Source organism: Kogia breviceps, chromosome 13, assembly GCF_026419965.1.
Source record: "Kogia breviceps isolate mKogBre1 chromosome 13, mKogBre1 haplotype 1, whole genome shotgun sequence".
NCBI classification, from domain to species: Eukaryota; Metazoa; Chordata; class Mammalia; order Artiodactyla; family Physeteridae; genus Kogia; species Kogia breviceps.
In genome coordinates, this window is record NC_081322.1 from 76290773 (window position 1) to 76317150 (window position 26378).

The following is a 26378-nucleotide window of genomic DNA, read 5'->3' on the forward strand; positions in this document are numbered from 1 at the left end:
TCTGTAATCTATCTGAAATTGATGTTTGTGTATGGTATCCTGCAGGGATCAAGATTTGGTTTTTTCGGTGGGGACATCCAGTTGACCGAGCACTGTTCATTGAAAAGATCATCCTCTTGCCCACTGCGCTGTAGTCACAAAACAGAGGACCCTGTATGTATGGGTCTATTATAGATTCTGTTGAGTGTGTTTTCATGCTGGATGGGACCTTCCCGTCGTGCTCACTGTACTCCATCTCCAAGTCCTGGCACAATGGCCAATGCATTGTAAATGGTCAGTAGGTATTAGCTAGTGGATGATCAGGTCTGAACTTGCCTTTTTGGCAAGAGTATGTAAAATCCCTAGGTTCAGACTCAAAGAAAAGATACTCAGATTTCATTTTAGAGAAGACTTTGCTGACTACTTAATTATATTTCTTCAACAGGCCCAAATATGGTTCTGGAAAAGTCCTGCTGGCCACAGTCCTAGGGAAAGTCAGTTAACTTCAGACAAGTCGGTAGGGCCGCGTCTATTCAACCATCCAGTCAGCCAACCAATAAATAGCTGTTATGGGCCTACTATGTGCCAGGTGTAAAGTAGAACTATGAAACAATGGGATTCTTTCCAGAGTTTCTATTTTTCTTATTTATTTATTTATTTATTTATTTATTATATCCTTATTGGAGTTTAATTGCTTTACAATGTTGTGTTAGTTTCTGCTGTACAACAAAGGGATCAGCTATATGTATACATATATCCCCATATCCCCTCCCTCTTGCGTCTCCCTCCCACCCTCCCTATCCCACCCCTCTTGGTGGTCACACAGCACCGAGCTGATCTCCCTGTGCCATGCGGCTGCTTCCCACTAGCCATCTATTTTATGTTTGGTAGTGTATATATGTCAATGCCACTCTCTCACTTCGTCCCAGCTTCCCCTTCCCCCTCCCCATATCCTCAAGTCCATCCTCTATGTCTGCATCTTTATTCCTGTCCTGCCAGTAGGTTTATCAGTACGGTTTTTTTTAGATTCCATATATATGCGTTCGCATGCGGTATTTGTTTTTCTCTTTCTGACTTACTTCCAGAGTTTCTATTTTTGATTTTAGAACATTTGTTGTTTCTTTCTTTACAAGTTAAACGTTCAGTGTAAGGAGGGTAATTTCTGGAATTTTCTCCTGTTTCGGGGATAGCTTTGTTGTTCTATTATAGTTATTTAAAAATTTTTTGCGTGACAGTCTGGGTAAACAGGCAACAAGCCTAAGAATTAGAGCTTTTATGTTGCTATCAGAATATTTTAAAGCAAAACCCTACAAAAGAAAAGAGATTAAACATTTTTTTTTTTAAAGCACATTATTTCATCCAGTGAATTTAGTGAGCAGTGAAACACTTTTTTTATTGTCAGAATTTAGTGCCAGCCCAAAGACCACATTCAGAGGGATAGAGACGTGCATTGTCAGGAGGTTGGCACTGTGCCTAGGAGAAGAGTCCGTGTGGTTTCCTCAGATTGCACTGTAAGTGGGTCTAATGCTGGTGCTGCCCCTGGTACCTGTCCGTTGAGGGACCTGTCAGTCGATGGCTTCTCCGTGGCCGCCATCTTGCTCCGTGTTGCTAGGGCTCTGTTCCTGTCCCAGGGCCCCACTCCTTGCTTCTCTCCAGGGATGTGAATGAGGAGGGCTGGGTTGGGCAGATGCCCTAAGCTGGAGCCAGCCCCCAGCATTAGCTGCTGGAAGGTGGGGTTGCCCCCGCCAGCACTTCCTTGCCCACTGTTGCCTCTTTCTGGTGGTTTCCAGCTGCTCAGAGCCCTTTGTTCACACTGGGAGAGGCAGCCCTGGGGCTGGACCATGGCCGGTTCTGCCCGCTGCCTCAGGAAAGGGACAGAGACGCAAGAGAACAGGGTTTCCTTCCTTCAACTATCACTTACGTGCAGGATTTTGATTCACTTTCTTAGTTAGTGAATGGTGGCCCTTTATTTTCTCTCTCTCTCTCTCTCTTTTTTTTTTAGTTTGTCTCAATTGAATGTTTTTATATGCTGAGTTAAACCTCACCTATCCAGAGGTCACTCATTTGGACACAGAGAAGAACCTAAAAGAAAGCAGAATGGGTAACTTTGGGGGCTGAAGGAGCTGTCCTGGAGTGTCTGTTCTTTCTTTCTTGGAGAGGGCCTGAGGCTTTGGGGAGAGCTTGTTTCCTCCTACGTTAGCTATGGTTCTAACAAGCTTGATTTCCTGTCTTCTTAGTTCATTCTTATTTAGAAGCAACAAAGTAGGCTGCTAGATGTAAGTATGGGGAGAACATCTTCAAGACAGGCTGACAGCCTGACAGTAGGGGGTTGACGGGGAATCTATAAAAAGCTCAGGAGATTGGAGCCATCTTCGCAGAAGACAAAGAGCTCTACCCGTGTCAGTGGCCTGGAGGGTTGCAATGCAGCGCAGTGGGACGTCTGACCTGAGTTATTAAGAGAATATTCAATTCTGTTGGTAACCTCTGCTTCAGAAGGCAGGCACATTTAGAGCAAATTTCAGAAAAAAAATTGTAAATATTGGTTATCTGGAATAATTTGCTCACACATATAGAGCCATTATTTTACTCAGAATACTGAATAGATAAAACAATTCTTTCTCTCTCTCTCTGTCTTCCCATCTCTCCTCCTCCTCTCTCCCCTCTTCCTCTGCTCCCCCCTCTTGCTTTCTTCCTGCCCTTTCTCTCCCTTCCCCTCCCCTCCCCCTCCCCATCTCCCCCCTCCCCCTCCCCATCTCCCCCCTCCCCCTCCCCATCTCCCCCCTCCCCCATCTCCCCCTCCCCTCCCCATCTCCCCCCTCCCCCATCTCCCCCTCCCCTCCCCATCTCCCCCCTCCCCCTCCCCCTCCCCATCTCCCTTTACTGCTTTCTCTGCCCTTCCACTTCTCTCCTCTCTCCCCATCACCTTCCCCTCCCCAACACAATACAGTTTCCCATTTGCATTGTCTTTGAAGGACACAGATGTCCAGTGGGTTGATGGTCAATGTATAACAACCAGCTCTCAGAAGAAAACTCCCCTGCTTTATAGCATTTGCCCATGTCCTTGGTGTAAACACTCCCTCCATGGTTGATTTCAGGCTACCATTGTGAAGTCACAAACTCAGAGCAAATAGTGAAATTAATAAAGTCATTAGAAGGTGATGAGTTTTGAACATTTACTAACTTTGTTTTAAATATAATTAATTTACTTGTATGTCTATAAAATTTAGTTTTTAATAATGATTGTTTACTAGCTGTCTTGTAAAATTCTTGAAAAGCTACCAGTTGTCTCCGGTGAGCTGGTATAAGCCGGCTCCAGCACCCCACTGCACACACCTAACTCCTTAGAGCTGAGGGATACCGTGTAACCTTATTTGACCATAACAACAAACTAAACTCTGTGAAAGAATCCCAGAAGCTCAGATCTAAAAGAGACCCTAGAGATCATCTATTCCGCCCTCTCTGCCTGACACATAGTTCCATCCACAGTCGGGTAAAGGGTGCTGCAGGGCTTCCGCTGCTCAGATTTCTCACGTCCCTGTGCAGAAACCATAACTGACGTACACATTTGAAAGTTAAGGGACTTTCTTCAGGCTCCAAACCAGGACAGGAGTTTAATCTCTTTCTCCTGTTGCTCTCTAATTTCACTCTTATGGAAACAGCCCAATTCCTGATTTCATAATTTAGCATAAGATATATTTCACTTGTGAGGATTAATTTAAAGACCACCAAACCATGTCATTAAGTAAAATCAATGAATGTTTATTAGCATTTATTATGTAGTAGGTGGTCAGACTCTCTTGTTTTTTACTGAAGGATTTACTGATTCATCACTCATGTTTTAAAGGATATTCATTATATAGGTTTTATTTAACCTATATATGTTCATTATATGGTATATTCACTCACAGGTATATATATATGATACATATATATATATATTTTATTTATTTTTATTTTTTTTTGCGGTACCCGGGCTTCTCACTGCTGTGGCCTCTCCCGTTGCGGAGCACAGGCCCCGGACGCACAGGCTCAGTGGCCACGGCTCACGGGCCCAGCCGCTCCGCGGCAAGTGGGATCCTCCCGGACCGCGGCACGAACCCATGTCCCCTGCATCGGCAGGCGGACTCTCAACCACTGCGCCACCAGGGAAGCCCATGATACATATATTTTGTATACATATATATTCAGTCTATGCTACTTTCAACATTCAGAACTGATGGTTCAAGTTGTATAGGTAGGAAATATTTGATTCTCTCAGGCCAGTGAGACTAGACAACTTTCTAGAAGATCTCTCTAACCCTGGGGTGTTGGTGCTTTTGTGAGATGGTGAAGCTCTTTTGTGAAAGTGCCTTTCTGTGTGTGTTTGGCAATGCAGCAGACCATACATGGCCTCCTGTACGAGGCCGCATGGAGTGGTGGGAGAACCGTTGCAGAGCAAGGCTTGCTTCAGAGCAAGGCAGACCTGAGTTATTGAGAGCCGCTGCTAGGGATATATTTTCCTTAAGAAGCCTTGGTTTATTATGGGCCTCAAAATAGAAGCTTCTTGGTCTGAAGATAAAGTTCTTTGGAAATGCTATCTGACACGGCTCCTGCTGGGCAAAGTTACTGTAACAGGAAGCAGCGTGCGTGTAGGGGGATGCTCTACGGAACTGGGCTGGGGAGTAGCTTCCTGACCAGGACCGTGAACATGGTGACTGGAGAGGACAGTCAGGCCATGCCACGTCCCTGAGAGGCCAGATTTGTCCGGATCTGACTGAGGACCTTAAGTTCTTAAACACACCAGTCTCTCCTCTCAGATTTAAGACGGCCCAGTATTCCCCTTCCCCAAACCCTCCTTCTTCCTCGTTTAGAATCCTATCCATCCTCCGAAGCCCAGCTCAGATCTCATCTCCATGATGTTCTTCATTTTAGGCAGAAATCAATCAGCTTACCCAGCACTTCTTAGCACATTTATAAGTCAATTAAAAATAAATGTGATAGCATCGCTCAGCTGGCTCTTCCTATATGCTGCCTGTGGTTTCTTATGTGTATGTGTCTTATCTCCCTAATTCTTCTGCAAGCTCCTAGAGGGTAGGAACTTTGGTTTAGAGTATGTTGTGTCCTGTGAAAAGTCCAGCAGATGTTCCCTGTTTAATGGATGTGGGCATGAGGTCACGCTCTCCCATGTCAGGCTTGCGTATCTCCTTGGTCTCTCAGCAACCGTATTGCTGTCTAAGTTGGTCAATCAATTCATTACCTGAACTCCAAACCAGTACTTGCCATGGCTTCCCTCTTTTTATTGATGATGTGATGACTCACCCAAAAAGACCTGGAGGTTTCTTTTTGTTTTTGAAATAATTTTGGATTTACAGAAGAATTGCAAAGATAGTATTCAGTTTTCCCATATCCCCATTCACCCGGCTTCCTCTAATGCCAACATCTTATCATATGGTCCATGTATCAAAACTCAGAAATCAACATCAGTACAATACTGTTAGCTAAACTACAGTCTTTATTCAGATTTCCTTGTTGTTGTTTTTTCCCACTAATGTCCTTTTTCTCTTCCAGGACCTAATCTAGAATATCCCAGTGCATCGAGTGGCGTTTGTTCTTGACCCCTTCTCTCCTAGCCCAGCCATTCTTGGAGCCACCTGATCTGGCCCCTTACCCCTGCTCTTCTTTCCCATTCCTGGGACAGGTGCCTGGATGCAGCTCCAGCCCCTTATCACTCACATGTGGACCCTGGTCCGTTATTATCAGACTCCTGCCCCCAGTTCTCCCACCTTCTTGTGAGATGCCCGGAGATGCCAAGTGAACCGTCATACAGTGACTCTTCCCAGGTGGCTCAGATCTCTCCCTGAGTGAAAGCTGAGCTCTCCACAGCCTTCTTTCTCACCTTCCAGCTTCATCCTGCACCGCATTCCAGCTTTGACTTTGGCCTCTTCTGCAGAGAAGCAGCAGCCTCCCTAACACCACTTAATGTCTCATAATGACTGACCTTGACTCCTACTGTGTGCCAGGAACTGTGCTAAGCTCCTGAGATGCTTTATCTTAGTCTTCAGGACAGTACCGATGAGGGGGACCGATTAGGAAACTGAGGCACAGAGAAGGTTAAGTAACTAACTGCCCACAGTCCCACAGCTAGTATGTGGTTGAGCAGGGGTTTGGACAGGGACCGTCTGACTCAGGACCTTATGTTCTTAAACACACCAGTCTATCGTCTCAAATTTAAGACGGGCCAATATTACCCTTCCTCAAACCCTCCCTCTCTCTCTCAGTTAGGCTCCTATCCATCCTCCAAAGCCCAACTCAGATTCCACCTCCACGATGTTTTTCACTTTAGGCTGAAATCAATCAGCTTACACAGTACTTCTTAGTATTTATAAATCAATTGAAAATAAATGCTAAGGCATCGTTCAGCTGGCACTTCCCATATGCTGCCTGTGGTGTGGTTTCTTATGTGTGTGTGTTTTATTTTCTTAATTCATCTGTAAACTCCTTGAGGGTAGGAACTTTGGTTTATAGTATATTGTGTCCTCCGAAAAGTCCAGTAGATGTTCCCTGTTTGATAAATGTGTTTTAATAAGTAAGTGTGATTTCCTGGGATGTCATGTGATGATAAATAATGAAGAGTGTGTCTTTTTTGGTCTCATTCTACTTGAAGCATACTATGAGTGGCTTGAATGTTGCTAATGGTGCTGTTATGGCTTGTAATACCTGCTGAGCAAGTAATAAAACCCAAACAACAGTTAGCCTTCCCTATATTAACTCTTTATCCTCTTCACAAACCTGTGAGGTGGGTGCTGTCACTGGTCCCATTTTAAAAAGGTAGAAACCAGGCACAGAGAGGTTCAGTAACTCACCGAGGGCTGCAGAGAGGCTGGTGGGGCAGGAAGGATTGTTCCCCATGGATCTCTTGGATCTGATTCAGTGGGGTCCTTGCCTGCAGAGGTCACAGACGGATACGGAACCCACCTTCTCTTTTTGTGAAATCAGAGTGGTCATTTACTAAGGATACAGAACTTTGACACATTGAGTATATTTTGGAGAAAGTGAGTTCGTTAATATTGTGAGTCTTTATAAGTATTTAACTCCTCACCCTTTATGACTGCTCAGTAGTTTCCTTTGTAAAATATTACTTCAACAATAAAAAGCACAGATAAAGGTGAGCTCCCTAGCTTGGCGCTCGTGAGGACATTCCTCACTGCAAGGAAGTTGCTCTGACATTTCCTGGGTGGTGGTTTGGTTTCCCCAGGACAAAGGTAGGTAATTATCAGAACTCTTACTTTGTGTGGTTTGTCTGTTCCAGCGCTTAATTATATTACAACATCCGTGTGTTACTGGATAACCAACACATGGCTTTTGACTCTGCTAGGTTCCAGGCTGGTGTTTATCCAGCAGAATCGGTTAAAGTGGAACTCGGATGTCATACTACAGGCGTGTTTTGGGAAGTGCAGTTTGTACCCCAGGTGCAGAAAATACCTGTGGTATTTTTAACCACCATTTGGTTTGTTGCAGTGGGTCCCGAACTTTCTGAAGTTCTCTGTTTGGTAACAAGATTTCTAAACCAGTCACACCTAAGTCTCAAGTTACTCAAAGAATCCAAAACTCCCCTGGGAGTATTTGGAGCTCTGACCAGACGTGGTCTGTGGGATTTTTTTTCCCCTTTCTTGTGGGTTTATCCTTTGATTGGTTACCTGGTTTGGGGGGGGGGGAGAAGTTCTCATGACTGGGGTGCACAGGAGGGTCCCTGATGTTCCCCTCTAGGTGAGGGGGTGTGGGCTTGGGGGCAGAACCCGTGTGATGCTTGCAGCGGTCCAGCTGGCTAGTCTGGAAAGGCCGCCCTGGAGACCGTCTCCGTCTCGAAGGGACACCCATGGCCTCCTTGAGTTACAAAGCCAGGAATGGCTCCTAAACATCAAGCTTGAAGCAGGACGCTTATGGTACAATTTGTGTCTGATGCCCTCGGGGCAATTACCTCTTGTTTTGTTTCCTGTTTCAACGCAATATCTTTTGGTTTAAACTGAACTTTCTCCTTGATTGCAGGTCTTAATGCCAAAGGGATGACAGAAGAGCAGCATCCTGTTTCTGTCTGTGCTGACATTTAAAGTACCAAATACGTTCAAGTTCAATAAGTGTGAGAACCTCCTTAGTTCATGGGAAGGAATTGTTCTCTAATTCATGCTCTGCTTCTTTATATGGGTATTTCGGTGGATTCCTGGGTTAGTGTGCTGGGAACCAGCAGAGCTTTTACATTATCTTCAACTAGTCCACGTTCAGACAAATCCCTTTCACGTCATAGAAGCTAGAATTTTCTTTTAAGCTGTTCTTGGGGGTGAGGCCCGTGTCAGGCAGGTCCCTGCCATTGCGCAGATGTCTGGGTTCAGCAGAGGACTTGGAGGAGTGACTGACTCAGGAGAATCCTGTTCGCTGTTGGGGGGACCCTGTGGGTGAGGCGGTGGGTTTTATACTGACTGATGAGGCCCCTCAGGGAAATGGGACGAAAGATCTGCAGGCACAGCCAGTTATTTAAGGCAGGTGCCCCCTGGCAGGTGACCTGGCCTTGCCCTGTGTGTCAGCTAGCCTGTCTCTCTACCTTCTGGCTTCCCGAGTTCCTGACTCCATGTCCTGTTTGCTGCCTTCCTTGTACCAGAAATTCTAATATCCACGTTCCCAGCCTGCAAACTGGGCCCTGGTTCCCGACAGGTGACTTGCTGGGTGGTTTTGTTGTAGATGCCCTGGGCCCTATATTGTCCTCTGTACACAGTTAAGCCCAGTCTCAACAGGCAACAGAGAGAATGCAGGTCTTTCCTCTGCACTGTGTGGACTGGCCAAGAGGCAAGGGGCGTCTGCTTCAGGAGAAGCATCCCAACAGTTCCAGAGGAACAAAGACACACCACTCTGTACCTGTCGCTTCTGTGAAGGGATCTAGGGAGAAGAGATGGAAAATGAAGTGACAGTTTGGGCCCAGGTATGGATCTCACTTAATGGGGCTTTCAAGGCAAGTCTATATTGGGAAGGGACTATCTCGGCAGATAAGAAGTGAAAATCCTTGGGCTTCCCTGGTGGCGCAGTGGTTGAGAGTCCGCCTGCCGATGCAGGGGACGTGGGTTCGTGTCCCGGTCCGGGAAGATCCCACGTCCCACGGAGAGGCTGTGCCCGTGAGCCATGGCCGCTGAGCCTGCGCGTCCGGAGCCCGTGCTCCGCAACGGGAGAGGCCACAGCAGTCAGAGGCCCGCGTACCGCAAAAACAACAACAACAAAACAAACAAACAAAAGAAGTGACAATCCTTGCCAGTGTGACAGAGGACTGGACCCTGTCTGTTGACAACAAAGAAGGGAAACAGGGTCATGTGAGGTGTATCCGAGGGGCCGTGGAGATGCAGTGATTCCCTTCTCCTTTCCATTCTGCACGCCTGTCTTCCTCTCCCATGGACGGAGGCAGAGGACCGATGGGGGAGAGTTACTTTAATTGGGCCAGTTGGTCCTGCATCGGAACCCAGCGGCCAGGGCTGCCCAGCGATCCCCCCAGCGAGGAGACGGGACAGACCTCATCGCCAAGGCCCTGTCTCGGGCGAGGAAGATGGGCTCCTTTGCTGTCTGTGTCCTTCTCCTTTGCACTTAGCCCTGGCCGTGGAACGAACATTGTTCAGTTGCTTATTGGTTTAATGTTTTACCTCGATCATGAACATGCTTTCCCCACGTGGCTGTGGGCTGTGACGTCATTTCCCAGCGGGCTTCGTATGTGTGTCCTGGCACCCGGGGCCCCTCACCACCACCCACAGTTTCCCAGAGGAGGCTTCCTAGTCCGTCTGCATCCTGGCATCAGGGGCTGGCACCACACTGGAAAGGCATGTGGTGACCTTTCTCGGGCCCACCTGGGAGCAGTAGTGGGAAGTGTGGCGAAGGCTCTGGTCTGTCTGATAACCCAGCCCATGCGGGAGGCTGGAGGAAACCCCACGTGTGGGCAGAGGAGCATGTTGGGGGCCACGAGGTCGGTGGAAGTCCTCTGGGGGCTGACAGAGAGGGAGAGGCAGGACCAGCTAGAGGGTATCAGGAGACTCCGGGCTCTGATTGGAGGGGAGGGGGATAGTCATGGTGCTACAAACTGCTGTATCAAGAACATTGAAGGGCTTCCCTGGTGGCGCAGTGGTTGAGAATCCGCCTGCCGATGCAGGAGACACGGGTTCGTGCCCCGGTCCGGGAAGATCCCACATGCCGCGGAGCAACTAAGCCCGTGAGCCATGGCCGCTAGGCCTGCGCGTCCGGAGCCTGTGCTCCGCAACGGGAGAGGCCACAACAGTGAGAGGCCCGCATACCGCAAAAAAAAAAAAAAAAAAAAAAAAAAGAACACTGAAGAGGATCTCTGTGCTGTTGGTGGTTGTGTTACTGCATCTAATCTGAGATGAAGAGCCAGCAGACTGGGACCTGGCGTGAGGAGATACGGAGGCATGTAGGCACGCTCCCTGAGACGGGGATTTTCCAAATCTCACAGCTGACTCATTTCTTCATCCACAGAGAAGGAGGGAAGATGAGATCCGTGCTCCTCTTGGATGCCGCAGACACAGCCAGCTCTCCAGGGAAGGCCAGCCAGCTGTGCTTCTTAGCTTTCTAGACTCTCTGTCACTGTGAGTGCAGAAGTCCTTTTCAAAGCTCTGTTCCACGTCCTAAATTATCCTCCCAGCCCACTTCCTCCTGGGAGGAAGGGAGGCTGTGGTGTCAGCTGTCCTGAGAGTGGATCCAGTGTAGGGAAGTCTGGGGAGGAGGCACAGGGAGGGACGAGACTTCCAGACTTCCCCAGAGGCCTGCATCCTCAGTGAAGGGAACGGCCCCCCAGGGCCGAGGGTCCCTGTAAGTGTCCAGACTTGGGGGCCTGTCTTTTAAGGGGAAACTAATCCAGCAGATCTGCCCTTAATTAGAATCTGAATCCCCAAATACGCATCTCATGTTAAAACTCTACTGTTGGTTCGTGAGCTATTAAAATAATGGCCGTTATTCAGGACGATGATGTTATATATGTTCGATGAAACATCCTTCTGATTATTTTTTAATGTGGTTGTGATGAAACTGAAGGATAATAGCATGCAAAGAATGAGTGAGGAAGAGGAAAGTTTGAGTACCAAGTGTGCCACAGAGTGACTGTGTGACCTTGGGGAAATTACTTAGCCTTTCTGTTCCTCGGTTTCCTCATCTGTACAATTGGGGGGTCACGAAAGGGATGTTGTGAGATTGAATTGAGGTGATCCAGGTGATAAAGCGTTTAGCTCGGTGTCTGGTAGATACCAGGCTCTTGGTAAATGTTAGCTGTTATAATGTTTGAGGCAGAATAGTGTAGACTGATACAAGGCTCCGGTTGTGTGACTGTGGGCAAGTAACTGAACCTCTTTCTCTGAGCCTCAGTTTCTTCATTTGTAAATGGGGAGATTAGTCCACCTATATGAAGAGGCTGTCATAAGAGCGACCATGATAGTGTTTGGGAAAGTGCTTTCACAAAATATAAGTACTTTGGACTGTCATACGTGGTAGTTTTTTATTTCTCCAGCATTGCATAAAGAACTCTACACATGTAGATAAATCTCAAGAGCTCCTCAGTTTGCCTTTGCTTGTTTTCTCTGATGTAAATGTTGTCACAGCCCTACAAGTGATGCTTTAAGCGTGTGTCTGTAGGACCTCCCTGGGGTCCCTTCAGTGGGAGTCACAGGAGAAGCCATTTGCGTGAGCTCCTTGAGCACATGTGATGTGGAGATCAGAGTGACAGCAGGGTGATTTTGCACAGATTTAGGACTGTCACCAAACAGTGTGATGGGGGAAGGGGGGGTGGGTGAGTGTGAAAACTGCAGGTTTGAACTTGAAGGAAGCCTGGGTGTGGTTTTTACTGCTGAATGCTAATCCTGAACCATATCATCAGGTTTCAGAGGGGCTCCGCTTGAAACAAGAAATGACTCAGTTGGGACTTCCCTGGTGGCGCAGTGGTTAAGAATCCGCCTGCCAATGCAGGGGACACGGGTTCAAGCCCTGGTCCGGGAAGATCCCACATGCCGTGGAGCAGCTAAGCCTGTGCGCCACAACTACTGAGCCTGCACTCTAGATCCTGCGAGCCACAGCTACTGAGCCCTCGTGCCACAGCTACTGAAGCCCACACACCTAGAGCCCATGCTCCGCAACAAGAGAAGCCACTGCAGTGAGAAGCCCATGCGCCGCAACGAAGAGTAGCCCCCGCTCGCCGCAACTAGAGAAAGCCCGCGCGCGGCAACGAAGACCCAACGCAGGCATAAATAAATAAATAAATAAATAAATTTTAAAAATAAAGAAATGACTTAGTGCCAATATGCATTGTCACTAGAAAAATTAATGTCCATGTTCTTATCGCAGTGCATCTGAAATAAGGACAAAGTTTGTGAGAGCAAGACAGACAAACTATAGATAGCTTCTCCCTTAGGAACTAATGGTCAGATTTAAATTTAGTAGTAAATGATATATATGTTTTTTAAGGTGAAATCAACTAAACCTGTCTTCAGAAGTGCAATTTTTTTTTTTTTTTTTCAGAAGTACAATTTTTCTTCACTCTGCTTCCTTGTCTATTTTTCTGTAAGGGGCCGATTGCTTCCGGTGAGGTGGGCAGTCGAGGAGATGGTCTTGATAAGGACTGCCCAGCCCGGTGGGGAATCACCTCCTCACCTGGAGTTATCATCTGAGGGTACTTTTCAGGGAGGGGAGGCACCGGTGGGCATTTTCCCTTCCTTTCTGCTTTAGGATTCAGATTGTCCTTAGAGGAGAAATGTTAACAGTGTGGTAGAACCTTTTAAAAAATCTTGTCTTGAATATCTAACTGTTAGTTATTCATGTTCTTCTCTGTTATGCCAGCTCTTCACTTTTACTCCTTCCTGTTTCCCCAGGTGTCACACTTCTCAGATTAAAAAAAGGTCTCTACACATAATGGTTTTCTTGCTTATACCTTAATTAGGGAAAGTGTCACAAAGGAGCCTAGACTTCTTGTTTGTAAACATAATAAGATGCTTTGTCCTTTGCCTTCATTGTAGCACACTGGAGAGAGAGGTTGCCCACAGTCTGTGAGAGCCATCTACCTGACAAACATGGCACACTTTGTGGGTATCTTTGTTAAGATTTTTCATTAATGTGATGATTTATTTATTTATTTGTTACAATTTATTTATTTTTGGCTGTGTTGGGTCTTCGTTGCTGCGCGCGGGCTTTCTCTAGTTGTGATGAGCGGGGGCTACTCTTCGTTGCGGTGCACGGGCTTCTCATTGTGGTGGCTTCTCTCGTTGCAGAGCATGGACTCTAGGCACCCAGGCTTCAGGAGTTGTGGCTGGCGGGCTCAGTAGTTGTGGCTCACGGGCTCTAGAGCACAGGCTCAGTAGTTGTGGCGCATGGGCTTAGTTGCTCTGCAGCATGTGGGATCTTCCCGGACCAGGGATCAAACCTGTGTCCCCCATTGGCAGGCGTATTCTTAACCACTGTGCCACCAGGGAAGTCCCGGGTCTCTGACTGGTTTTCTTTTTCATTGCTCCTCTAATTTGAGACTTGAAATAAAATTACCTTGTGTAGTAAATGGTTTGTCTCTTTCTTCCATTTCTTCCATAGCAGCTGCTGGATGAAGTGGGAAATTGAATGCAGGGGTAGAATAAGAATCCGTTTTTTGGAAATGCTGAGCTAGATGTGGACTGTACAGCTAACTGACTTGGGTGTCAACAATATTAAAGAAAAATAGAACTTAATCTTGTCATTGGATTAAATTGAACCATTTTTATCAGACCGGTTAGGGTCAGTAACAGAAGCACTTTTAGTTTAGTATGGCCAAGGGCACATATTCAACATTCAGACCTGCTGGGTTTGAATCTGGCTTGGTCACTTCCAAGCTGTGTGCCTTGGGGCAAGTTACTTAGCCTCTGTTTGCTCAACTGTAAAATGAGGATAATAGAGGTGTATACCTACTTTATAGGATCAGTGTGAAGATTAAATGAAATCATACATGTAAGGTGCACCCTACTGTCACCAAGTAAGCACGCTATAACTCTAGAAATTCATAAATGCCCATTTAAAGTGCAAATATTCTGCTGGCTTCTGGATTGTCTTTTTCATAATTGCCGTGGTAACTTAGACTTTCCACATTTGAAAGGGAGTGATTTTTTAAGATGAATTATCTTGGACTATTAGCAAGCAACTCTAGCTAATGTTAGTCATAAATTTCAATTGAGTTTTCTATAGTACAGTTAGCTATAGTATTATAAAAAGGAAAACAAGTTGGTGCGATGGGTTTATAAATTCAACTCTATCTCCACAGAATGGAAGGAGAATGAAAAATAAAATGTATTTTGTCTTAGGACTTCAGGGAAGTTCAGCGTTCAGAAAAATCCTCCCCAATGCCATAGTGCACGGAGAGTTATTACAAACCTATGGCCTAACATCTGAGTGTTGTTTTCTACCTTTCTAAACTGGAAAGTTTCTTGAGATGAGTGCGTAAAACATAGATAAGTTTCAGTGATTGATGTAAAATGTCACACTGATGCAAACATTCATAAGTCTTTATTTTAAACATCTGAGAAAAGCAGAGGAGACGTGCTATGGTGTAACGCTCTCCTTTTGACCGTTCACGTATTTCTCAAGTTTTGAGTAGTCACTTTGGGTGTCAGGTCAGTGACTCATCTGGCTTTTGAAGAAGGATTGGTTGTCAAAACTTGATGAGCAACTAAATCGGGCAGGTTCAATAGCATTTTGTTCTTTGTCATAGACGGACTCAGAAGTTGATGTCTGGGCTCTGCATTGACTAATCTGCAGGTGTAGTCATGCATCTGAGTACAGTAAATGCTGCACCCGGTGAGCATGTATCCCAGGTGGCATGTGATGCTCTCACAGCAGGGGCTCAGCACTGGGCCTGTCACGTCTTTGAGCTGAGGTGGCACGCGTGTGGAGCACCGAGGGGCTGTCTTACTCACTGACACGTCCTCCTGTTAGCAGGCAAGCTGCCTTCTCTTTGATAAGCACATCCAGCCACCTCCAGGTACATATGGATGCCTGTTTCTTTGTCCCCTTCCCCACTGCTCTCCCTTTATGGCCATGTGCTGTGATTCGCCATTGATTGCAATTTGGGGCATATTGCTTTTTAGGCATGTTTAGAGCTTCTCTTTGCCAAAGATATGGATAAGTGACCCCTGGTTTGCCCAAGGGGTCCACATTCGCAGTTTGTCTGTTTTCTTCACTGGATAAAAGGCTCCTGGAGTTCAGCCACTGCATGGGCTCATTAACGATTGTATCCTTGCATGTACAATAAATAGTACCTGGCACGTGGCAGGCGCCCCACAAGATTTGTGAATGGGTCAGTGCATGAATGAATTTATGTCTTTGAGCAAACCAAAGCTGGCACATGTGGCCTGGCTGAGACATACAATCAAGAGGTGTTGGTCTTGACTCATCCACCAGGGGAGGGAAGGACTGATTCCCCCTTGCCCTTGATTCCTAGCCGGGCAGCCAGGACCTTCTCTCGGCTAACCATACCATGTGTTGTTGGATCTTGGCTATCACGTTCTGTTACAGATCTTTCCCCCTTTTAATTTCCTATTATTATTAAGATACCTAATTTCTAACGTCTGCATTCTCACATCCCTACCTCTCAGCTTAGCTGGGTTGCTTTGGGTGAGTTATTGAACTTCTTTCCTTATCACTTTCCTTATCCATGAAATGACATCCGTGGTTCTACCCATCTGATAGGCTGGCTGTTGAGGATAAGAGGAGTTAATGGTGTGAAGTATCAATACTTGGAAAGTGCCTGGCAGTAGTCAGCTCTGATCACTAACAGTCACTCTCAGTGTCGTGTGCACATGCAGAGCTGTCTCCACGCAGTCCCTGGGCCATCTCTGCTTTACTCTTGCCCCTGCCAACTACCTCACTGGTTTCCGAACTTTGATCAACTTGCCCTGGGGACACTCCTCACAGCCACCAGAAAATTAACTGTAATTTTCCAGTTACAGTCCACTGTATCCCTAGCACATAGCCCAGGGTCTGACAAGTAATGTATATCAATAAGTAACTGTTGGGCTTCCCTGGTGGCGCAGTGGTTGAGAGTCTGCCTGCCGATGCAGGGGACACGGGTCCGTGCCCCGGTCCGGGAAGATCCCACGTGCCGCGGAGCGGCTGGGCCCGTGAGCCATGGCCGCTGAGCCTGCGCGTCCGGAGCCTGTGCTCCGCAGCGGGAGAGGCCACAGCAGCGAGAGGCTCGCGTACCGCAAAAAAAAAAAAAAAACCCACAACGATGGCTTGAGAGAAGAAGCAAAGGGAAGTGTTGGGCTGAAGAATAAGGGGAGGGTCAGGCAGGTTGGGCCTCTCGCAGGTGCTCACCGGAGTTGGAGCAGTCCGCGGTCAGCTGGCCTGCAGTGAAAGGAGGGGGCCCTGCAGGCCATGTTCACAGGCCTGCATGGCTGCCTCGGGCACAAAATGCAGCCGGTAGAGTCAGATCAGGAGAACCTTGTGGGCAAACCGAGGAGTCAGAATTTTGAGTTAGTCCGACACGGTGGAAGCAGGGGAGCAAGGCGTTCAGGCTTGATTTTTTTTTAAGTTATTCTTGATTTAGTCATAATTTTTTGTTTCCCATGCTTTACTTCTTGGTATGATTTATACTTGCACAACTAATGACTCTCCGCAAAATTTCTCTCTTAAACCTAAAGCTATATTTTACACTGAAAAACCACATTTAAACTCATCTTTTCCAGTATTTTTCACTCACACAGAAAATTCAACAACAAAACCGAGGGAGAATATTATTCTCTCGCATAGATTCAGTCACTGTGGAGAGAGATCCGTTTATTATCAGGGTTTATTTCTCTCATTAGGTGATTGCTGCTATTTGCTGTTTTGTCAAAATTTAACATTGTATGTGTGTGCTTAAAACATTAAGTGTTTCTAATTTCAACAGATTAATCTACATACTTCTGGCTTTGCTGGTTTTATGGTGAGCTAATCTACTTACTTGAATCTTTCTTCTTTTGGTAAGAGCTTCATTAGATGGTCAGACAAATGTTTATCCAACACATTCTAAAACTATAAGTTTTGTTTCTCGGTGTTGGAAGGCAGATCAGAATTTGGAGAAAGCCCATGTGGTTGCTGTGTGTAGACAGCGCCAAGGTCGAGAGAGTTAGGAGGCTGGAGGGGGCTTGTAGCCTGGACCAAGGGGGTGGGGCTGGGGGGAGCGGGTGGGTGCAGGCGCTCCTTGGAGGTGAGATTGACAGGACTTGCCAGTGGATGGGTGTCATGTCTAGCAGGAAGGTGACAGTGGTCATTTGCTCAGGGCAGCTGTCCTGCAGGGCAGGGGCACCAGGGTACTGAGAAGGGAGATCAAAAGATTGGTGGTGAACAGAGCAAAGGGAGCTGCCTTTGCAGGAGGTATTTTCATTTCCCTTTGTTCACTCCCTAAACTCCCCCTCCTTTGAGTTATTTTTTTCTGGATCTGACTGAAATCAATCCTTGAGAGGCAGTGTGATCCTTCTCCCCTCAAAGTGCCAGATAAAGAGCGACACATTTAAAATGTTTGCGTCCACGCCTCAGCCCTCACCCTCTGTGCTTCTTAACGTATTTCCTTCTGTTGACGCAGTGCCAGCTCAGACGGAGGTCAGAATGCAATAGAGCAGATTGCAGTGTTCTTTCATGACATAATTGACATCCTCGTCCCATTTTTCATGGTCACTGTTATTGGATTTGAGGGAGACTCTGGACTCTTGATTTGATAAGGAAGACACCTGCGTGTCCCTGATTGAATTTGGCAGATGTTCTGGTCGCCTTGTGGAGGACTGAGGAAATACCCAAGTCTCATCCACAATATGTTATCAAGCCATCTTTTACCTTGGAGGGATTCTGGTGACGGCCAAGCTCATCTTGTGGATATTGATTCTTTTAGCTTTTCTTTCAGTGAGAACATTTGTCTGACCTTACATTCTAGGGCTGCTCCCATTTGGAAGCTTTAAAACCTTTCTTCAGACTGATATGGAATGTTTTATTATAAGCATACCTCTGGGTAGAGTTTGAAAGCCGTAGACATCTTAACACCGACAACTACGGTTTGGAATCTTAATCCTGGCTGGTTCTGTACTGAATCCAACCCCCTTCTTCCTAGTCTTCTGAATCGATGGAGTCACACAGATCTGTTCTGGCTTGTAACCTTCCACTGCCCCCAACACAGACCAACTCCTGGAAGGTGAAGATCAGGTAGGTCACTGCCCATCAAGGCCTTCAGCCGGCTCTTCAACTTGCAGGTTGAAGGAGGGAAAAGATGTTTTTGGTCAGATCACCTTTGGGTCAAGCTGCCTGACGGAGGACAAATCATGGAACCTCTAGAAGTCTTCATTTCCTCACTTGTTATACTAGCACCTACAATTAGGTTGAGATGAGAAGTAATTAAACTCTTGCTTATAAAAGTTAGAGGCACAATGCCTGGCACAGAGGTGTTGATAAATATTAGCTATTATTATTTTGAAAAACAGAGGACTGCCTTATTTAATTTTGCACTATTTGACCAGACCTACGCCTGTGCTTGGTGATGGTTTGTGTTTTACACAGATTTCTTAGAGAAAATAAACACGTAGGCTCTAAGTCACAGATTCATAGCTGATTTATGGTTCAGGACTTTGCCTTTTTATGACTAATCAGTGGATATAATAGTCTCTACTCTGGGGCTTTCCTGATTCTCAGAGGCTGTAGATCTGGTGGTTGTTAAGCAGTCTTCTGGACAGAGGCCAGTCACCCTAAAAAGCTGCGTAATAAAATATTTTGAGCTCAGTAAACAAAGGCATCACTCAGATATGATAAAGAATTTGAATCAAGACTAATCTTTTCTCTGGCCTGGGTCCACCATTGACTTCCTCAGATTTATAGAAGCTCTCATTGGTGAGCACGTACCGTAAGGCCGGCAGAGTGTTAAGCAAAAGACGTGCTATTTAATCCTTGAAACAGCCCAGTGAGGTAGGCTGTCTTATTCTTACTCCCATTTTTATGGACGAGCAAACAGAGCTGCAGAGAGGTTAAGTTGCATAGCCTATAACTGGCAGGGCTGGGACCCAAACCCTGGTCTGCTCGGCTCTAGTGTCTTATGTTCTGAAATACTATTAGGGCTTGAAGGTGCAGGTGATGCTGGGTTTGAGAATATTCCTTCGGGAGCAAATATTGAATGGAGTGTCAGCAGTGTGCAAGGTGATGTGAGAGGTCCACCAAAAAGGAACCTGCTTTACTTGTGTTCAACCCTGGGTTCTGCCCCAGCACTACACCAAGGCCATTCTTGTCAGGGAGCTGTCACGTCCACGGCGCTCAGGCCAGTGGCCCATCTCACTTGCAGGATCTGATGCAGCTGATTGGCCCCTCCTCCTTAAACCCTGTTCTTCTGCATCTGGCTTCCCAGGCACCACACTCTTCCCGTTCCCTTTGCTGGTCCTCCCACATCTTTCTTTTTTTTTTTTTTTTTTCCTTTAAACATCTTTATTGCAGTATCATTGCTTTACAGTGTTGTGTCAGTTTCTGCTGTATAACAGAGTGAATCAGTTATATGCATAATACATCCCCATATCCCCTCCCTCTTGCGTCACCCTCCCCCCCTCCCTATCCCACCCCTCTAGGTGGTCGCAAAGCACCGAGCTGATCTCCCTGTGTCATGAAGCTGCTTCCAACTAGCTCTCTATTTTACAGTTGGTAGTGTCTATATGTCCATGCCACTCTCTCACTTCGTCCCAGCTTACCCTTCCCCCTCCCCATGTCCTCAAGTCCATTCTCTATGTCTGTGTCTTTATTCCTGTCCTGCCCCTAGGTTCATTAGAACCATTTTTTTCTTTAGATTCCATGTATATGTGTTAGCATACAGTATTTGTTTTTCTCTTTCTACCTACTTCACTCTATGAAAAACTCTAGGTCCATTCACCTCACTACAAATAACTCAATTTCGTTTCCTTTTATGGCTGAGTAATATTCCATTGTATATATGTGCCACATCTTCTATATGCATTCATCTGTCGATGGACACTTAGATTGCTTCCATGTCCTGACTAATGTAAATAGTGCTGCAATGAACATTGTGGTACGTGACTCTTTTTGAATTATGGTTTTCTCAGGGTATATGCCCAGTAGTGGGATTGCTGGGTCATATAGTAGTTCTATTATTAAGTTTTTTTAAGGAACCTCCATACTGTTCTCCATACTGGATGTACCAATTTACATTCCCACCAGTAGTGCAAGAGGGTTCCCTTTTCTCCACACCCTCTCCAGCATTTATTGTTTGTAGATTTTTTGATGATGGCCATTCTGACCAGTGTGAGGTGATACCTCATTTAATTTTGACTTGCATTTCTCTAATGATTAGTGATGTTGAGCATCTTTTCATGTGTTTGTTGGAAATCTGTGTATCTTCTTTGGAGAAATATCTATTTAAGTCTTCTGCCCATTTGTGGATTGAGTTGGTTGTTTGTTTGATATTGAGCTGCATGAGCTGCTTGTATATTTTGAAGATTAATGCTTTGTAAGTTGCTTCATTTGCAAATATTTTCTCCCACTCTGAGGGTTGTCTTTTCATCTTTTTTATGGTTTCCTTTGCTGTACAAAAGCTTTTAAGTTTCATTTGGTCCCATTTGTTTATTCTTGCTTTTATTTCCATTTCTATAGGAGGTGGGTCAAAAAGGCTCTTGCTGTGATTTATGTCATAGAGTGTTCTGCCTATGTTTTCCTCTAAGAGTTTTATAGTGTCTGGCTTTACATTTAGGTCTTTAATTCATTTTGAGTTTATTTTTGTGTATGGTGTTAGGAAGCGTTCTAATTTCATTCTTTTACATGTAGCGGTCCAATTTTCCCAGCACCACTTATTGAAGAGGCTGTCTTTTCTTCATTGTATACTCTTGCCTCCTTTATCAAAGATAAGGTGACCATAGGTGCATGGGTTTATCTCTGGGCTTTCTATCCTGTTCCATTGATCTATATTTCTGGTTTTGTGCCAGTACCAGACTGTCTTGATTACTGTAGCTTTGTAGTATAGTCTGAAGTACAGGTGCCTGATTCCTTCAGCTCCGTTTTTCTTTCTCAAGACTGTTTTGGCTATTCAGGGTCTTTTGTGTTTCCATACAAATTGAGAAGTTTTTTGTTCTACCTCTGTGAAAAATGCCATTGAGAGGGATTGCACTGAATCTGTCGATTGCTTTGGGCAGTATAGTCATTTTCACAATGTTGATTCTTCCAATCCAAGAACATGGTATATCTCTCCATCTGTTGGTATCGTCTTTAATTTCTTTCATCAGTGTCTTATAGTTTTCTGCATACAGGTCGTTTGTCTCCTTAGGTAGGTTTATTCCTAGGTATTTTATTCTTTTTGTTGCAGTGGTAAATGGGAGTGTTTTCTTAATTTCTCTTTCAGATTTTTCATCATTAGTGTATAGGAATGCAAGAGGTTTCTGTACATTAATTTTGTATTCTGCTACTTTACCAAATTCATTGATTAGCTCTAGTAGTTTTCTGGTAGCATCTTTAGGATTCTCTATGTATAGTATCATGTCATCTGCAAACAGTGACAGTTTTACTTCTTCTTTTACAATTTGGATTCCTTTTATTTCTTTTTCTTCTCTGACTGCTGTGGCTAAAACTTCCAAAACTATGTTGAATAATAGTGGTGAGAGTGGGTAACCTTGTCTTGTTCCTGATCTTAGAGGAAATGGTTTCAGTTTTTCACCATTGAGAATGATGTTGGCTGTGGGTTTGTCATATATGGCCTTTATTATGTTGAGGTAGGTCCCCTTTATGCCTACTTTCTGGAGAGTTTTTATCATAAATGGGTGTTGAATTCTGTCAAAAGCTTTTTCTGCATCTGTTGAGATTATTGTATGGTTTTTCTCCTTCAATTTGCTAATATGGTGTATCACATTGATTGATTTGCATATATTGAAGAATCCTTGCATTGGGATAAACCCCACTTGATCATGGTGTATGATCCTTTTAATATGCTGCTGTATTCTGTTTGCTAGTATTTTGTTGAGGATTTTTGCATCTATGTTCATCAGAGATATTGGCCTGTAGTTTTTTTTGTGTATGTGACATCTTTGTCTGGTTTTGATATCAGGGTGATGGTGGCCTCGTAGAATGAGTTTGGGAGTGTTCCTCTCTCTGCTATATTTTGGAAGAGTTTGAGAAGGATAGGTGTTAGCTCTTCTCTAAATGTTTGATAAAATTTGTCTGTGAAGCCATCTGATCCTGGGCTTTTGTTTGTTGGAAGATTTTTAATCACAGTTTCAATTTCAGTGCTTGTGATTGGTCCATTTATATTTTCTGTTTCTTCCTGGTTCAGTCTTGGAAGGTTGTGCTTTTCTAAGAATTTGTCCATTTCTTTCAGGTTGTCCATTTTATTGGCATATAGTTGCTTGTAGTAATCTCTCATGATCCTTTGTATTTCTGCAGTGTCAGTTGTTACTTCTCCTTTTTCATTTCTATTTCTGTTGATTTGAGTCTTCGCCCTCTCTTTTATTGATGAGTCTGGCTAATGGTTTATCAGTTTTGTTTATCTTCTCAAAGAACCAGCTTTTCATTTTATACATCTTTGCTATTGTTTCTTTCATTTCTTTTTCATTTATTTCTGATCCGATCTTTTATGATTTCTTTCCTTCTGCTACCTTTGGTTTTTTTCTGTTCTTCTTTCTCTAATTGTTTTAGGTGTAAGGTTAGGTTGTTTGAGATTTTTCTTGTTCCTTGAGGTAGGATTGTATTACTATATACTTCCCTCTTAGAACTGTTTTTGCTGCATCCCATAGGTTTTGGGTCGTCGTGTTTTCCTTGTCATTTATTTCTAGGTATTTTTTGATTTCCTCTTTGATTTCTTCAGTGATCTCTTGGTTATTTAGTAGCATATTGTTTAACCTCCATGTGTTTGTATTTTTTATAGTTTTTTTCCTGTAATTGATATCTAGTCTCATAGCATTGGGGTCAGAAAAGATACTTGATACGATTTCAGTTTTCTTAAGTTTACCAAGGCTTGATTTGTGATCCAAGATTTGGCTTATCCTGGAGAGTGTTCCATGAGAAGAAAGTGTATTCTGTTGTTTTTGGATGGAATGTCCTATAAATATCAATTAAATCCATCTTGCTTAAAGTGTCATTTAAAGCTGTGTTTCCTTATTTATTTTCATGTTGGATGATCTGTCCATTGGTGAAAGTGGGATGTTAAAGTCCCCTACTATTATTGTGTTACTGTCTCTCCATTGGTGAAAGTGGGGTGTTAAAGTCCCCTACTATTATTGTGTTACTATTTCCCTTTTTGTGGCTGTTAGCATTTGCCTTATATATTGAGGTGCTCCTATGTTGGGTGCATTAATATTTACAATTGTTATATCTTCTTGGATTGATCCCTTGATCATTATGTAGTGTCCTTCTTTGTCTCTTGTAATAGTCTTTATTTTTAAGTCTATTTTGTCTGATATGAGAATTGCTACTCCAGCTTTCTTTTGATTTCCATTTGCATGGAATATCTTTTTCCATCCCCTCACTTTCAGTCTGTATGTGTCCCTAGGTCTGAAGTGGGTCTCTTGTAGACAGCATATGTATGGGCCTTGTTTTTGTATCCATTCAGCCAGTCTATGTCTTTTGGTTGGAGCATTTAATCCATTTACATTTAAGGTAATTATCGATATGTATGTTTCTATTACCATTTTCTTAATTGTTTTGGGTTCATTTTTGTAAGTCTTTTCCTTCTCTTGTGTTGCCTGCCTAGAGAAGTTCCTTTAGCGTTTGTTGTAAAGCTGGTTTGGTGGTGCTGAATTCCCTTAACTTTTGCTTATCTGTAAGGCTTTTAATTTCTTCATTGAATCTGAATGAGATCCTTGCTGGGTAGAGTAATCTTGGTTGTAGGTTTTTCCCTTTCATCACTTTAAATATGTCCTGCCACACCCTTCTGGCTTGCAGAGTTTCTGCTGAAACACCAGCTGTTAACCTTATGGGGATTCCCTTATATGTTATTTTGTTGCTTTTCTCTTGCTGCTTTTAATATTTTTTCTTTGTATTTAATTTTTGATAGTTTGATTAATATGTGTCTTGGCATGTTTCTCTTTGGGTTTATCCTGTATCGTACTCTCCGTGCTTCCTGGACTTGATTGACTAATGATTGACTAATTCCCATGTTAGGGAAGTTATCGACTATAATCTCTTCAAATATTTTCTCAGACCCTTTCTTTTTCTCTTCTTCTTCTGGGATCCCTATACTTTGAATGTTGGTGTGTTTAATGTTGTCCCAGAGGTATTCTGCTCCCTGGCAGTTATTTCCACCATTTTATCTTCTAGCTCATTTACCCATTCTTCTGCCTCAGTTATTCTGTTATTGATTCCTTCTAGAGTATTTTTAATTTCAGTAATTGTGTTGTTCACCACTGTTTGTTTGCTCTTTAGTTCTTCTAGATCCTTGTTAAATGTTTCTTGTATTTTCTCCATTTTGTTTCCGAGATTTTTGATCATCTTTACTATCATTACTCTGAATTCTTTTTCAGGTAGGTTGCCTATTTTGTCTTCATTTATTTGGTCCTGTAGGTTTTTCCCTTGCTCCTTTGTCTGTAACAAATTTTTTTGTCGTTTCTTTTTTTTTTTTTTTTTTTTTTGATGGATGGTGCTGTATTCCTGTCTTACTGGTTGTTTGGCCTGAGACGTCCAGCACTGAAGTTTGCAGACAGTTGGATAGAGCTGGGTCTTGGTGCTGAGATGAGGACCTCTGGGAGGCTTCACTCTGATTGATATTCCCTGGGGTCTGAGGTTCTCTTTTAGTCCAGCAGTTTGGACTTAGAAGTTCCCACCATGGGAGCTTGGGCCCGACCTCCAGCCTGGGAACCAAGATCCTGCAAGCTTCATGGTGCAGTAAGAAAAAAAAAAAAAAAAAAGGAAGAAGAAAAGGAGCAGTACAATACCAAAGAATAAAAAACCAAATAAAACTAGACAGATAAAAAATATGTTAGGAAAAATAAAACTATATTTGAAACAACTGCAACAAGGTAAAATAAAACCACAACAGAATAAAGAAAAAAAAGGGGTTGGAGGAGGAAACAAGCCAAAAGGAGAGATCACTAACAAAGTAAAAAGAATAAAACAGGGCTTCCCTGGTGGCACAGTGGTTGAGAGTCTGCCTGCCGATGCAGGGGACACGGGTTCGTGCCCCGGTCTGGGAAGATCCCACATGCCACAGAGCGGCTAGGCCCGTGAGCCATGGCCACTGAGCCTGCGCGTCCGGAGCCTGTGCTCTACAACGGGAGAGGCCACAACTGTGAGAGTCCTGCGTACCTCAAAAAAGAAAAAAAAATTGGAAAAATAAAAGATTTATTAGGAAAAATAAAAATATAAAAGAATCAACAATGAATCAACAAGGTAAAACAGGACCCCAATCCAGAAGAGGAAAAAAGAAAAGAAAAGAAAAAAAAAAAGCCTTGGCCATGGGGGTAGAGTTTAGGCAGGGGCGGGACCTAGGCAGGTGGGGAGGTTACGTTTGAATGTGGGGTGGAGCCTAGATGGGGTGACGTTCAAGCGTGGGGCGGGGCCTCTGCTTAGGACCTGCGTAGAAGGGAAGAGGCCTCACGTGGAAAGTAGGGTCTCCGGAGTGTGGAGTTCTGGAGCTTGGCGGCAGGGCCCTGACGAGGGTGTGTGGATGCAGTTTAGGCCCAGCTTGGGGTCTCTGAGTGTAGAGGTGGTGCCCTCGGTGGAGGGGTGTACAGGCGGGGCTTCGGCTCTGCTCGGCAGGAGGGAGGCTCAGGGGGCAGAGGATTAGGCCTGGGAGCCCAACAGACTCCCTGGTGCCTAAGTGGACAGGGAAAGCATTGGCCGCGTTTCCTTCCGTTCCTCCGTGCCCCCCCCCACGGTCTCCCCCAGGGTCTCCCCCAGCCCCTTTGGACCCCCTAACCGTGGGTGGGTCCCGCTGGGTGTCGGAACTCCTCCCCTCCCCCAGCCACCCCTCAGGGGTGCCGGTCCTGTAGGCCCGCCCTTTGCTTTTGCTCCCCCCTCCCTCCCAGTTCCTCAGGACCCGCATGGCTGGAGGGGGCCTTGGCGGGCAGAGGGTCAGGCCCGGGATCTCAGCAGGTTCCTGGGGGCCCAAGTGGGCGGGGGAAACCGGGCCACGCTCCCTTTTGATCCTCTCCCCTCCCAGTGGTTCCCCAGTTTCCCTCTTCGGGCGTGGGACCCCTTCCCCTCCCCCAGCCGCCCCTCAGAGACGCCAGTCCCGTCCTGCCTCCACTTCTCCTCCCCCTTCACTCCGCACACGCCCCACGTCCTACCCGGTCGCTGGGGGTTCCTCCCGTGTCCTTAGGTGTCCGTGTTCCCCCTCCAGTGCCTGGTAGGTGCCCTAGTTCTGAGGAGACGCGAATCCCACGTCCTCCTAGTTCGCCATCTTGACTCCCTGCCTTGTTGTTTTTGTTGTGAGGGTTTCC

At 45.1% G+C, this 26378-nt stretch overlaps 1 protein-coding gene and 1 long non-coding RNA gene across 2 annotated transcripts in view; both read left to right on the top strand.

The window, feature by feature from the left end:
- Positions 1 to 26378, top strand: part of PPP1R14C (protein phosphatase 1 regulatory inhibitor subunit 14C) — a 79838-nt gene that overhangs the window by 18956 nt on the left and 34504 nt on the right. The window lies entirely within an intron of this gene.
- Positions 1387 to 12233, top strand: LOC136792382 (uncharacterized). Its single transcript, XR_010836089.1, has 3 exons — positions 1387 to 1490; positions 8005 to 8929; positions 11867 to 12233. It is a non-coding gene; the product is annotated as an uncharacterized lncRNA (long non-coding RNA).